Raw genomic sequence first — 15,020 nt, forward strand, 5'->3', positions numbered from 1 at the left:
TTTGCATCTGTATTTCAAAGCTCGCAAGTTATTTGATTAATGAAGAAAATCAGTTGAAATTACATGCAACTTATTCAAGTTGCTCTGGTTCTCTTCTAGATATCAACGGGATTTTTGCGGAATGAAAGAACCATATAGCTTAAAAAAAATACAAACTTTATGAGTAATTTATTGACAATAATTTTTCATTTGAACGAAAAACATATGAAGCTTCTGCCAATGATTATTTCCACGATCACCACTACTCGACTAAAAACGATTGTTTTTCGTTAACGCTGAATTACACAACCACCACCACCATTTTACGGTTATTGGATGCAACTTCTAACATTCTGTAATGGAAAAGGCATGTCACCTTTCTTCTCCAACAATTAGTTGATTCGTGGGAGAAGAAACCATCATCCTTTTATCTTTCACGGTATGGAATCAAGCATTAAAAAAGGCTTTCGAGCCCATCCCCTCGGCCGCCGTGGATCATACAAATGGAGTCATGGTCACAGTCAATGAAATTCACATATCCTTTCCGAAAATCATTCAGTTTTGTGAACCTAAAATGTAAAATAAATGAATAATTAGGAAGAAATTTTTTTTCTAGTTCCATGCGAAAAAATCTCTGGGCGACAGTAAACAAAACATTTGAAAACCATGGCTAGCTGGGATTTTTTCTCAGAATTTTCAGTTCAGTTTTATAGCAGATGCTACTATGGCAAAATTGTGCCGCTGAGCGTGCTGATGTGCGCCCAATGTGTGTAGGGCACACTGTGTAGAGTGACCACCCCCTTGATATAAACCCAAGTTGTTTATTAGCTTTAGCTATCACATCATCGAAATGCGGACGAAATGTCATGTGGCGATCCAAGATCACTCCAAGATCTTTAACCTCGTCCTTGCGCTCTAAAATATGACCACAGAGGCAGTAGTCATAACGCATAGGATTCTGTCTCCTGCTAAATGAAATTGTGCAACATTTAGTTACACACAGCTCCAAACAATTACGGGTGCTCCAATCCTCGAACGTATTTAAATTTTGCTGAAGTACTTGGCAATCATCTAAGCTGGCGATAATCATGAATAATTTAACGTCATCCGCAAATAACAGGCGGGTACCTCTAGGTATCACACGAGACATGTCGTTAATGTAAAGGGAGAATAGGAGAGGACCCAAATTACTCCCCTGCGGAACGCCAGACAAGATTGAGAATGTTTCTGAGTATGTTGAACCAATGCGTACTCTCACAGATCTGTCTGCCAAGTAAGATTTCAACCAGCGTACTACCGTTATCGACACACCCATTCTTTCCAACTTGTACAGAAGAATTTCGTGATTGACTCTATCAAAAGCTGCTTTAAAATCAGTATAAACAGCGTCCACTTGCAAACCAGCATCCATGGAACGCGTACATAGAGATGTAAATTCGACGAGGTTGGTTGTAACTGATCGTTTAGGATAGAAGCCATGTTGAGCACTACTAATATAATTCTTGCAGGTTTCAAAAAAAGCATTATTCATAATAATTTCGAGCAGCTTCGAACATGCACTTAAGGATGTGATCCCACGGTAGTTGGCAACATTGCATTTATCACCTCTCTTGTGAATAGGTGTAAGCACAGACAGACGTTTAAGCAGGAACAAATTTATTCAAAATTCCTGTGTAAATTCTACCGTGGTGTCACCTAGGGAGCAAATTGCTGCAGTACAGTGACAGTTTGTAAAAGCACGTGGCTTCATCTTCTCGCTTACCACCCAGTCCACCACCCACTGAACAAAACTATCAAAACAATCACTTCAAAAATGATTCACACAATTGTGATACTTTCACGCCAATTTATTTTACATGAGTAACGATCATTCAAGGGTGTTATACTAACATGAATCTGTGAGTAAATTGAATGCCAACTTGTGGTAAAAATTACAATGGATTTTATTGATTTTTACATGAGAAATTGGATCCAAAAGGGAACATCACCCACCCAGCCCAAAACAAAGGTACATAGTTTTTAGCGTTGAGCACGCCGGCTGTGGGAGCGGTTGTGTGTCGTGCTGTCAACGAAATGTGATCGGGGTGGTGGCGGGACGCACACGCCACTAACGCCATCTGTTAGCTGATTGCCACTTGGCGATTTGTGGCGGCCATGTTTTTACACAAGTGGCTGAGTCTAACTTGAACGTCTGTCTGCGGTGTAAGGTACGATACTTTCCATCCAGCAGGAAAATTTCCTCGTTGCAGCGACAAATTAAAGATTTTGAGTAATGGCGTCATCAAAGCAGCGGAGCATTTTTTCAGAAAGGACGACGGAATCCCATCCGGACCAGGTGAATACGAGTTTTTGAGTTTACTGAGAGCATTGAGGATGTGCTCCTCGGTTATTTCGAAGATCTGAAAATCGAAAGTGTTTGCAGGAACATCACGTGCGGCTTCAATTAACTGCATTGCAGATACCGTAACATGTGAGGATGCACTTTTAAAATGCTCCGCGAATAACTCACATTGTCCCAAAGCTGTATTCGCCGTAGACTCTCCGAAAAACATGTTAGATGGCAGTCCTTCTTCTTTACGCTTAGATCGTACAAATGACCAAAACTGTTTAGGATTGGATTTCAGATTTCTCTGCGTACGGTCAATGTAGCAGTCATACAGAAAGCGATTATGCCTAATATATTCGTTGCTGGCAAGCACAAAACGGTGTTTTGTAAGATCAGAGCGATTACGGCTATATTTCTTCAAAGCCGACCGTCTAAGGCGCTTCAGTTTACGTAGGCGATTCGTTGTCCACGGTGGCTTCAATGGTGGCTGCTGTCTTGGAACATGTGTTTGAATAACCATTTGCATCTGACTGTTGAAAGTTTCTACCATACTGTCTAGATTTACTTCCGATTCCAAGAATTGCCAGTCCAAAGCATGGAGAGCATCAGTTAGTGCATTGAAATCTGCTCGACGAAAATCGAACCGATTATTGTCGTTCCATTGTACGAAGCGCTGAGGCGAAGGGACGGAAAGTGTCACTTCGATGGCAGGATGGGAAATGTCCGTCATGACAAGTGGTTCAACAGCCTCAATTACACGAGAAAGCGGCAATAACGTTTCATTTACCAGAATTAAGTCGAGAGTTCTGGAGTTAGAGTTCTCGATATGGTTGATCTGCGTTAAACCATGGAAACAGAATGCGTCGTACAAACTACTACCTGCTGTTGTTAATCGCGTGTTGTGAATATCAATATTGAGACCACCATTATCCGATGAAGTCCAACGCATTTCACGATGGTTATAATCACCCAAAAGGATAGCACCATCACCGGGACTCAAACCGGCTAAAACGCATCCAATAGAGTCAACATGTTGCTGAATTAGACTTATATCGCTCCTTCGATCCGGTGGCAGATAAAGTACACCAACACTTAGAGAGTGTGTTTGCAGCTTAATTTTAACCCATAATTGCTCCAACGACTGGCTAACAGGTGCCGGGTCAACATGACAACACAAGTGTAAGGAAACGGCTATTAGTACTCCACCTCCTCGGGATTTTCTACTGTTTAGAGGACTGCGATCAGTTCTAAATACGGAAAATGAACCGTTGAACAACTGAGTTGATAATATGCTATCATCAAGCCACGTCTCGGTGAGAACAATTACGTCATACTCTGAATCAGCTACTGCCAGGTGAAAAGAGTCAATTTTCGTACGTAGCCCTCTAACATTCTGATAAAATACACGTAAATCGTGTTGAGAACTAGTCGGCAAATTCTCTGGCGCAGAGCGGAACTCCTCGGACAGAATTTCGGCTGTTTCACCGATAGTGACGGCAGTTGATGAACGAAGATTGCTGCTACTGTCATAATTAGACCAGAGCTGGCGAGACACGGGTAGTGAAGAGGGCGCACTGAAACTTAATTTTCTTTCAGATGGAGGAGTTGCTTTTATACGATTGTACTTGCCGATTGATGGAGTTTGGAAGCCCCCATCACTTAGCTCAAACACAGGACCGGGACGTCTGATGGTCGCTGGCAGGAGAGACGGGACTGTGATGAGTGGATTGGAGGCTTCCATAATTACAGAGGCAAGAGTGCGTTCCGGTGTTAATTTTGAAGAGGCAGTTTGCAATGATTGTGATGAGGATCGGCTGTAAGCATCGTAGATTTTAGGGAGAGAACTGTCCGGAGCCTTATCGTACTTGCCTGAAGTTGAGTTTTGGAAGACCCCGTCACCTGACTCACACGCAGGACCGGAACGGCTGGATGTCACTGGCTGGAAGGGCACGACTGCGGCGAGGGGATGAGGGGCTTCCATAATACTTGCGGCATACGTGCGTCCCGGTTTCCGAATTATGTCAATCATGCAGGAATCATTGATGGGAGGTTGGCTAAAACTGGTAGGCATTTCAGGAACGGATTTGTTCAATACATCATGATACTTGCCTTGGATTTGGGTTTGGAAGATCCTATCACCGGACTCAAACACAGGATCGGGACGACTGACGATCGCTGGCTGGAATAACTCGACTGTGCTGAGAGGATCCAGGACTTCCAAGCGGCTTAAGGCAAGTTTGCGTCCCGATGTCTGAAGCGTTTGTGGAGACGGGGATAAAAGCATCATTCTATCATTGGGGATTGATCGTCTGAATTGACCGAATTCGGTGTAGTGTGCAGAAAATTCGTTTGAGGCCGCCAAAAATTTTCCGATTTGCGATCGTCGATAAATTCACGAAATAGCATCCCTTTTGGCCAAGTGGACGAAAAGAGAGCCACAGATTTCAGTTCCATTTCAACGCCCACTTTGTAAGATATGAACGACATAGTGCGAATATCTTTGTTTTTTGCAACCAAACGGACAACTTCGATGTTCTCAGTAGATAAACGCCTTTTGGTGAGCTCAGCGATTTGTTCTGGAGTAACTTCTCGAGAAATTCGTGAAAGGTAAATCCAAAACTTTTTTGTCGGTTGTTGGACAGTCAATCGACCTAGACTTGGAGATTCGGATTCTCCAGTAGCGTGAATTAAAGTTGGCACATTATTATCCTTCTTCGCAAACAACCGTCGACTTCCGATGGTGCGTGGCACATTACTGGAGCGTCTTGAAGTAATCGGTGTAGTGAAAGCAATATTTGACATTTTGGAGAAGCTGGATCGGATTTCAATTTTCAATTCATCAAGTATTTGTTGTTTTAAGTTCCCAAGAATCTCTGTATGGGAACTTAGCTGCTTCTCCAACCCGGCTTCGTAAGCCGCCTTAACGTTTTTCTTATGCCGAACATCCGACATGATGACAGCACAAGCGTTACACATCCAAAATATCTGCTTGTTTCGATTGATTTCGTCCAGTAATCCACTTGGTAGGCGGCAACATTTCAAATGAAATACGGCAGTACAAAATCCTCCGCACGTAACACGATCTTCATGGATTTCATTAGTGCAAGAGTGGCAGATTTCACTCATTTTTGTAATCGGGATACGCAATACGCAACAGAAAAAAATCAATCTATGTAGCGTACAGCGCAAAGACGAATATCGCCAAAAAGTAGGCAGCATACGATAAGATTACCGGCAGTCGCAATTTGTAATATCCGTGTGAGTTCTGGCATTACGATAATTATGTTATTTTCTAGGAATTTTAGGATGTCGGTAGGAATTCAGATATTTATAATGTAATTCTGAATGTTACGTGTACATTCTGACATCTCTCATCTTTAAGATTCCGTTGAACTCCAGTTCCGTTGGAATTTCAAAGCAAAGCTTTAATATAAACCTTTTGAATGTCGGTAAATATTTTATAGATTTCAATGGGATTTTTTGTGAAATCGATAAGAATTTTAATAATTTCAAAGGGAACCCTGGTGTTTTAGGGGAGATCCTTATTGAATTCTAACGACTACCCATAGAATCACTACAATTCCCATAAAAATCTCTACACTCTAAGTTCTATAAATTTCAAGGATACTATCAGAAACCCTACCCAAAATAACGAGAATATCACAGAAACACTTAGAAGTTCTGGAATTCATCATGCTGTTTAGAAAACACACGGGGAGCATCAAAATTATACCGCAGTTTCACTAGAATATCAGTACTGGTGCTAGAAAATATATGGTTACTAATTTGATAGCTGTAGTCTGAAGATCTCTTCAAAAATGTTAAGCTAATATTAAAAAAAAACATCAATCACTGGCGTTGGCGAAGACCGAAAACCACTCAGAAAATTCTTTGATGTACCATCATCATAAAGTCATAGACATAAAGAGAATACCAGACTAATCACAAAATTACACTACAAATCTTGTCAAATTAGAGCACCTTCATGATTTTGTGCAAATTGTCGCGTAATCGATTAGATTCCATGCATTTCCTTCATATGGATGATTGAATTAATTTAAGCGTCACTCTGAGTAGATTGTTCTTTACGTGCAGAATCACTCTGCACTCTGAATGGAAATTTCTTAACGTGCAGCTCTAGTCACTGCTCATGTTCGAAATTAGTAAGTACTACATGTTCGAAAAGTTTTTTATTCATACCAAAAGTGTAGTAAACTTTGTGGATTTTGTTTTTGAGTAGATGCTACATGTAGTAAAGTTCAACGATTTTTATTCATACGACCCACTGTGTCCAGAAAAGCAATCTCAGCGCCACAGAAAATAATCCCCGTGGTAGGTACGACTGTCGAATAGGGTCCTAAAGCCCTGTCCCAATTTTAATGCCAAACGCTTAAGTTTAGGCTAAAAACACTTGTTCACTCAATTTTTTAATGTTTTTCTTTTGTTCAAGTCCAAAATACATTTCTTTAGATTTTGTCACATTCCTTGGCTTAAATTCAAATTTTGGGTGTATTTTGCTTTCCGTGTCCCTTCCAAAATGTCAGATAGGAACAACCCCAGTGTTAAAACTAAAAGCCATGTGGTGTTTTTGTCGATTAAGCGAACGTCAAACATGATCAAAAGTGTCAAGGTTCATTTATGGACCCAATTTTTAAATTAAAGTTTAAATATGATGTAGCCGTTATTTGATCGGGAAAAATTGCTAAAATAGTTGCAGTAACATGCTCTTTCGTGTCATTAAATAAAAACAAGATTTCATTAAACATTTTAGGACCCAATTCTCTTTGGCATTAATTATAGCTTGCGTCTTTTTTGGGTTCGGAAACAGCTTATTCTATCCGACCCAACGTTCGATGTGTTTCAGATCCTCATTGATGATAGAGATGGTCCTGTTGACTTGCTGAATTGGGCCCGCGTAAAGTTGGTAGCTGCAATGAAGTCCCAGAGGGAGGCTGTTAATATAAAGGCTAAATAGCAACGCGCTTAAACATGAGCCTTGGGGTGTGCCATCGGTGACTGGTAATTGAGATGACAAATTGTCAACCAGTTTTAAGTTACCGGTGGTCGACACAGTTGAAGGCCAAGAAGAAATCAACCAGCACCAAGGGGGTGGTCACTCTACACACTTGGTCGGCGCACTTTATTTTTGGTTATGCCTTCAGAGTGCCAAGGTGTGCCGAGCGTGCCAAGCTTGCTATAAGATCACATGCTATAAAATATCAATGAACTGAAATTACGAAGAAACGATCTCAGCAAACATTGACATTTAATTTTTCTTTTATTTTGCCTCTCGTTCTACAAATTTACTCTAGAAACGTAATTTTGCAAATTTAATCATTTAGCTATAAGTCAAACTAATTGCAGCGCAGCGTTCTTTTAATGTAATTTTAAACATTTTCAGAAATTTAAAATCAACCCTCCTTGGTTTACATCTGTATTCCAAAGCTCGCAAGTTATTTGATTAATGAAGAAAATCAGTTGAAATTACATGCAAGTTATTCAAGTTGCTCTGGTTCTCTTCTAGATATCAACGGGATTTTTGCGGAATGAAAGAACCATATAGCTTAAAAAAAATACAAACTTTATGAGTAATTTATTGACAATAATTTTTCATTTGAACGAAAAACATATGAAGCTTCTGCCAATGATTATTTCCACGATCACCACTACTCGACTAAAAACGATTGTTTTTCGTTAACGCTGAATTACACAACCACCACCACCATTTTACGGTAATTGGATGCAACTTCTAACATTCTGTAATGGAAAAGGCATGTCACCTTTCTTCTCCAACAATTAGTTGATTCGTGGGAGAAGAAACCATCATCCTTTTATCTTTCACGGTATGGAATCAAGCATTAAAAAAGGCTTTCGAGCCCATCCCCTCGGCCGCCGTGGATCATACAAATGGAGTCATGGTCACAGTCAATGAAATTCACATATCCTTTCCGAAAATCATTCAGTTTTGTGAACCTAAAATGTAAAATAAATGAATAATTAGGAAGAAAATTTTTTTCTAGTTCCATGCGAAAAAATCTCTGGGTGACAGTAAACAAAACATTTGAAAACCATGGCTAGCTGGGATTTTTTCTCAGAATTTTCAGTTCAGTTTTATAGCAGATGCTACTATGGCAAAATTGTGCCGCTGAGCGTGCTGATGTGCGCCCAATGTGTGTAGGGCACACTGTGTAGAGTGACCACCCCCTTGCCCAGACAACCAAAATGTACGTATAACGAAATCACCTGGAGGCTTTATATGTGCAAAATTTCACTTATAAGATGTCGCGAAAAGACCTTCTACGTACAAAAGTGGAGGCGATATGCGTGCATATATTATGTGATGAATAATAACATACAATGCGATTGTATAAATATTCTACCGAACTAACCTGTGATCTTATGCGACTTAACTAATGATAACAAATGTTGATTTGACAGCTGCTACGGATTGATTCGACTTACTTTGTACTAGTGTACGAGACGAAACAAAATGTACAAATGAACTCAGAAAAGAAGTGTTTTATGCGAGGAAACTCATCAATCTGACGAGTTTATCCACGGTGTTTTGCGAGTTCGATGTAATTAGTATGAATAAACGAGTTGTAACGTGAACTTTCATGCGATTTCTGGTTGTCTGGGTGACCAGCACCATAGCCGTACAGCGACCGTCGTCCAAGTTGTTAACTATGTCGTGTGTGATCTTGGTTAGAGTCGTAGTGGTGCTGTATCCTTTCCTGTAACCGGACTGATTAGCGGCAAGGAGCGCAGGGCCAGCTTGAGTGTCGTTGACGTGTTTAATTATTTATTTATTTATTTTCACCATCTTCAGTAATAAAACTGCACAGACTGAATCTTAAGTTCTAATACAAAATATACACCAACTAAAAACTGTTAACACATCAACATGAAATGAACGATCAAGCTTATAGACTCTACTAACATTACATCAATCAAACATAATTACCAAACACTAATGAAAATCATTTTAGCATAATAGACCATCATCGGCGATTGGGTCTCCACGTTGTTACGGTGTGTTCATTGAATTCACGGTAGCGTACCCTTTTAGGCCAGATTGATGATTTCAGTGCTGTAGTTCGATGCCTACCGTCAATTTCCACTTTGTAAGAAATGAAGTTCATCGTAGAAACGTCCTTCCATCGTGGTTTTAAGCAAGTTATTGCGTATATTTCGTCCACACAGATAGAATCCTTTACCATTTGCTTAACTCCCTTTTCAGTAACGTCGGTCGCAATTTTGGATAAGTAGAGCTTGAATGTTTGTTCCATTAAGGTTCTCGACACACGTGGCAGATGGAACATTCGGAAAAAATTTTGTCGACGATAGCGGTGGCGTTTCATCTGGTGGCGACGATAATGCATTCGGCGACACAGTGTGTGGATTGATGATTATTGAACCGATCGTTTCATTCATCTCATTTATCATTGTACTGATCTTTGCAATTTCGCTTTTGATGCACTCAACTTCTGCTTCCCAACGATTTTGCTGTATTAACTGTAGAACTTCTATCAAGGTGCGACAGTCGTCGCACATCCACATGATATTCCTATAAAGACAAACATCGGCTTCTTCATCGGTAAGTTCAACGCAATTCGCATGAAATCGTCGGATCCCTTCGCAGAAACCTTCACATACTACTGTTGTTTCACCGGTACAGCAGTCCTTTTTGCATGTGCTACATTTTTGCTCCATTTTGACGCACCCTATTTCTCAACCAGTTTCCACTTCTCAAAGGTAGATGGCACAAGCAGCAATAATCTGAGGCCGTTGAAGATGAAAGAATCGTCGGTAGACACACAACAATCCTTTGTTTTGAAGTAGACTCCACACGAATTCACCGCCAAAAACGGGTTTGCTTATCGATTCGTTTTCGATAGTTTAACTTAATTAACGTCTGCTAATACCATTGGCATCGGCAGCGGTGAACATCGGCTACCACTATTCATACGGAAGTGCAGGTATTAGGATCGAAAACACGCAAAAACGATTATCAAATTATCGGAGCCAAAAACAACAAGCACAATCGACAACACACACAAGAGTTCGACTATTTGGTCTAGAAAAATCTTCTCAAGCACTTTGCTAAGTGCTGGAAGAACACTGATAGGCCTGAAGTCCTTAGGCTGCTCAGGGTTCGCCGGTTTTGGAATGGGCGTGACTCAAGGGGGTGGTCACTCTACACAGTGTGCCCTACACACATTGGGCGCACATCAGCACGCTCAGCGGCACAATTTTGCCATAGTAGCATCTGCTATAAAACTGAACTGAAAATTCTGAGAAAAAATCCCAGCTAGCCATGGTTTTCAAATGTTTTGTTTACTGTCACCCAGAGATTTTTTCGCATGGAACTAGAAAAAAATTTTCTTCCTAATTATTCATTTATTTTACATTTTAGGTTCACAAAACTGAATGATTTTCGGAAAGGATATGTGAATTTCATTGACTGTGACCATGACTCCATTTGTATGATCCACGGCGGCCGAGGGGATGGGCTCGAAAGCCTTTTTTAATGCTTGATTCCATACCGTGAAAGATAAAAGGATGATGGTTTCTTCTCCCACGAATCAACTAATTGTTGGAGAAGAAAGGTGACATGCCTTTTCCATTACAGAATGTTAGAAGTTGCATCCAATTACCGTAAAATGGTGGTGGTGGTTGTGTAATTCAGCGTTAACGAAAAACAATCGTTTTTAGTCGAGTAGTGGTGATCGTGGAAATAATCATTGGCAGAAGCTTCATATGTTTTTCGTTCAAATGAAAAATTATTGTCAATAAATTACTCATAAAGTTTGTATTTTTTTTAAGCTATATGGTTCTTTCATTCCGCAAAAATCCCGTTGATATCTAGAAGAGAACCAGAGCAACTTGAATAAGTTGCATGTAATTTCAACTGATTTTCTTCATTAATCAAATAACTTGCGAGCTTTGGAATACAGATGCAAACCAAGGAGGGTTGATTTTAAATTTCTGAAAATGTTTAAAATTACATTAAAAGAACGCTGCGCTGCAATTAGTTTGACTTATAGCTAAATAATTAAATTTGCAAAATTACGTTTCTAGAGTAAATTTGTAGAACGAGAGGCAAAATAAAAGAAAAATTAAATGTCAATGTTTGCTGAGATCGTTTCTTCGTAATTTCAGTTCATTGATATTTTATAGCATGTGATCTTATAGCAAGCTTGGCACGCTCGGCACACCTTGGCACTCTGAAGGCACAACCAAAAATAAAGTGCGCCGACCAAGTGTGTAGAGTGACCACCCCCTTGGCGTGACTAGTGCTTTCTTCCAAATATCCGGAAAGACTTTTGCAACAACTGCTGCATTGTAGACATGCACCATCAGAGGAAAGATGAAAGGAGACAACATTTTGACAACATTCTCGTCTGAGATTATTCCAAAGATTTTTCGCAGGAAGGTCCCGGCCGAATTGCTTCTCTCCATACACTGAAAAAAATCCACACGCTTGATCCGTGTGTTTAAAATTATGGATCGATCCATGAACGTCTATGTCGATTTGTTGTGATTTTCTTACAAACTTCGTGTGTATTACACATTCAATTCTTCAGTTTTGCTTCATGGACTGATTCATCAACCGACAACATGAATTCCATAGTTTTCCACATAAGTTCCTAAAGCTTTTCATTTCAAATTCGTATGCGTCAACCTATGGGTGCATAGATCATCACCCAACACGGATTCAGTGTGTTTAACTTATGGTTATCTTGTGTCATGATCATCATGTTCAAGTTGGTCGATTTGAAATCGATGAGCTTGGTGTCGATTTCCGTGTTCCAAATTTCTAAATTATTAGTGATCAATCCATAGCGAACTAAATTGCGGTCGGACCTCGTGTCGAACGACAGTCATCATCATGTTCCAAAGAGAAGAAGCAAATTCTGAAGCTGAAAGTGCTAGAGGAAAATTTGAGGATTCGTTTTTCTTTCTATTAGTGAAGATGTCCGAGTAAATATGAGGAGTTCATTCTAATTTTCTATTAATAAAATGCATTACTTCCAGCGTTGGATATAATGTATGGTATTAGAAAAAAATCGGATTCCACTAACAGATTTTCCTAGCTTTCGGCTTCGAATAAAATGAAATATGCTAATCCAGGGCTTCGCAAATTATGGATTTGCGGCGCTCCGCTTGTTGCTGGCTCACTTGTTTGAAAAAAAAAAACATTCAAGTGAGCTTGCGACAAGCAGAGGAGCCTCGAATCTATATTTTGGGGAGCAAGATTTCTTCTATCAAATTTCTTCTTTCAGTCTCATGACATTCATGTTCAATCACACATGACTATCTAAAGCCACTACATTTCGAATTCAATAAGCAAATCAGTTGGTTTTCATGATTTAATATTTAGACATTCATGTTTGTTTCTCATGACAACCTAATGTTGATACACATGTTATTATACCGTGAAGTCAATGACGAAATCCATATGGCTACCACACTCAAGTAATGTGGTTTTCCTCATTGCGCAAATCTATAAGTAAAACACACGACCTTGGCGTGTAGATTTTTCTCAGTGTAACGCCTTTTAGCTGCCGATATCAGCGAGACTACCTTGTTGCGTTTCTGCGTGTAGTCCTTCCTTGCACGCTAAGATCAGTTTACCCATAAATAGGTAGTTCATTTACCCATATATGAGTTTTTCATATAAAACCCATAATATGGGTAAAATTTACCAATAAAAATTGGTAAAATTCACCCATATTATAAGTAAAGTCGTTTTACCCAAATATGAGTAATAAAGGTATCCATATTTGGATGAAAAACAAAACATCAACAATTAGCGGCACGATATTCAGTAACAACAAAGAGGTGATTGCAATCTTTAAACGGTTTTGCTTTAAAACTTGGATAATTTAAAGGTATTTATTTATATTTTTTGAATAAAGATATACTAAGACTTTAAACATTATCTGTTTCAGCTTGTATTTATGGCGATATTTGCTGCATCGGCATCCAATCTCTTCAACCCGAAAATTCCAACCTGAGGGACATCCGTTCATCTGGTTGGATCAAAGTCGGTCTCTACTGGGACAGTCATTTGCAACCATCAGCATCATGTGCAACGCTGTTGTGCGGATACGCTGGGGATTCGCTCGTTGGGGTCCTGCTAGATGGGATGAGTCAATGGCTAGGTGTTCCCTGATTGGGATAAAACCCAACTGATGAGCACTCGAATATCAAAAGTCGATATCTTCATATTTAACTGTCATATTGGCCACACATATTAGATTTTAATAAAAGTAGTTTATCATGTATTCGCGTATTGTAGCTAGTTTGTTTAACATTTTCATTATTGAAAATCAGCAAAGAAAAGAAAAATGAAGTACTCATATTTGGGTATTTTTTCCATAATGTCGCTCAAAATCAAATACCCATTTATGGGTTTTAAGAGTTTACCTATTTATGAGTAGAGTTTTTTTTACTCATAAAATGAGTGTGTGCACTTTTTGGCGATTATGGGTAAACTTTACCCATATTTGGGTAAACTGATCTTAGCGTGTGAGCTAAGTTTCTAAAGCCCTCAGTACACTCTTTGCCAAGTGTGCAAATTTTTCCACACGCATAAACTAACACTTCAATATCCAATTGACACTTCAGATGTTTTGTCATTGTTGAGACCGATGTTTGCATGTTGGTTTATGCGTGCGGAAAAATTTGCACACTTGACAAACAGTGTACTGAGGGCTTAACAGATATGGCTTTCTCAATTTCGGATGTTATCCAAGGTGTATGTTTGTCCTTCACTTGTATTGACCGCTCGGGTACATGGCGCTGCATGAGATTTCGTAGCTCTGCTGTTAGGCGTTCAGCTTTGACGTTGATGTTGGTCTCTCCCAAAACTTGATGAAACTCACGGCTCTGGAAATCCGCTTGCAAGGCATTTATTGTTTATTGGCAAGTATTGTTTTAACGCAAAAGTATGGAACAACATTTTGATTCAAATTCCGAACACTGTGTTTATTCTGTCTTATATTCCGAACACCTTGATTCAAATTCCGAAGAGCACGAATAAATCGTATTCAAATGAATAATTTCTAGTCTCAAACTAGAGAATAATAAGGCTATCCATGAGGACTTTCCGCGATAGGACTGACAGCTAAAAGTGTGCATGCAACTGAATCGAGAGGGTAAACAAAACATGCGAGTGTTATCAGAGCTTAACGTTTTCCTTTGAAATCGAACGGTCACTCCGATCACGAAACGTCAGAAAATCATGGTAAACAAAAAAACAGCTGATCGCAGCTGTCTCATGGATTGCCTTATTACTATTCCCGAGTAATGAAATAGATTGGGAGACGTTCAAATTGAATTGCAGTCGATGGCATTTCCTGGTTTTTGATGACATATTTCAGCGAAACTTTTCCACCTAATCACCATACAAAAACCGAGTGTTCGTAATTTGAGACAAAACTCTATATTTAGGGTTCATTCACAAATTTCATAACGCCGAAAATGGCAATTTTTGACACCCACCCACCCCCTCGTAACGCTTTTTGTATTGATGTTCTACAAATTTTGTATGAGCTGTAACAATTTCAGAACACCCACCCACCCTCTTCAGCGTTATGAAATTTATGAACAAGCCCTTAACTTTGTCCACTTTGAAACAACTCATTTTCTGAGGAGAACCGCATTTCCACATGCGTGTTCAATCCAAACACATTTCGGCTCTTTTCTC

The sequence above is a fragment of the Aedes aegypti genome, chromosome 3 (assembly GCF_002204515.2).
Source record: "Aedes aegypti strain LVP_AGWG chromosome 3, AaegL5.0 Primary Assembly, whole genome shotgun sequence".
Taxonomy (NCBI): Eukaryota; Metazoa; Arthropoda; class Insecta; order Diptera; family Culicidae; genus Aedes; species Aedes aegypti.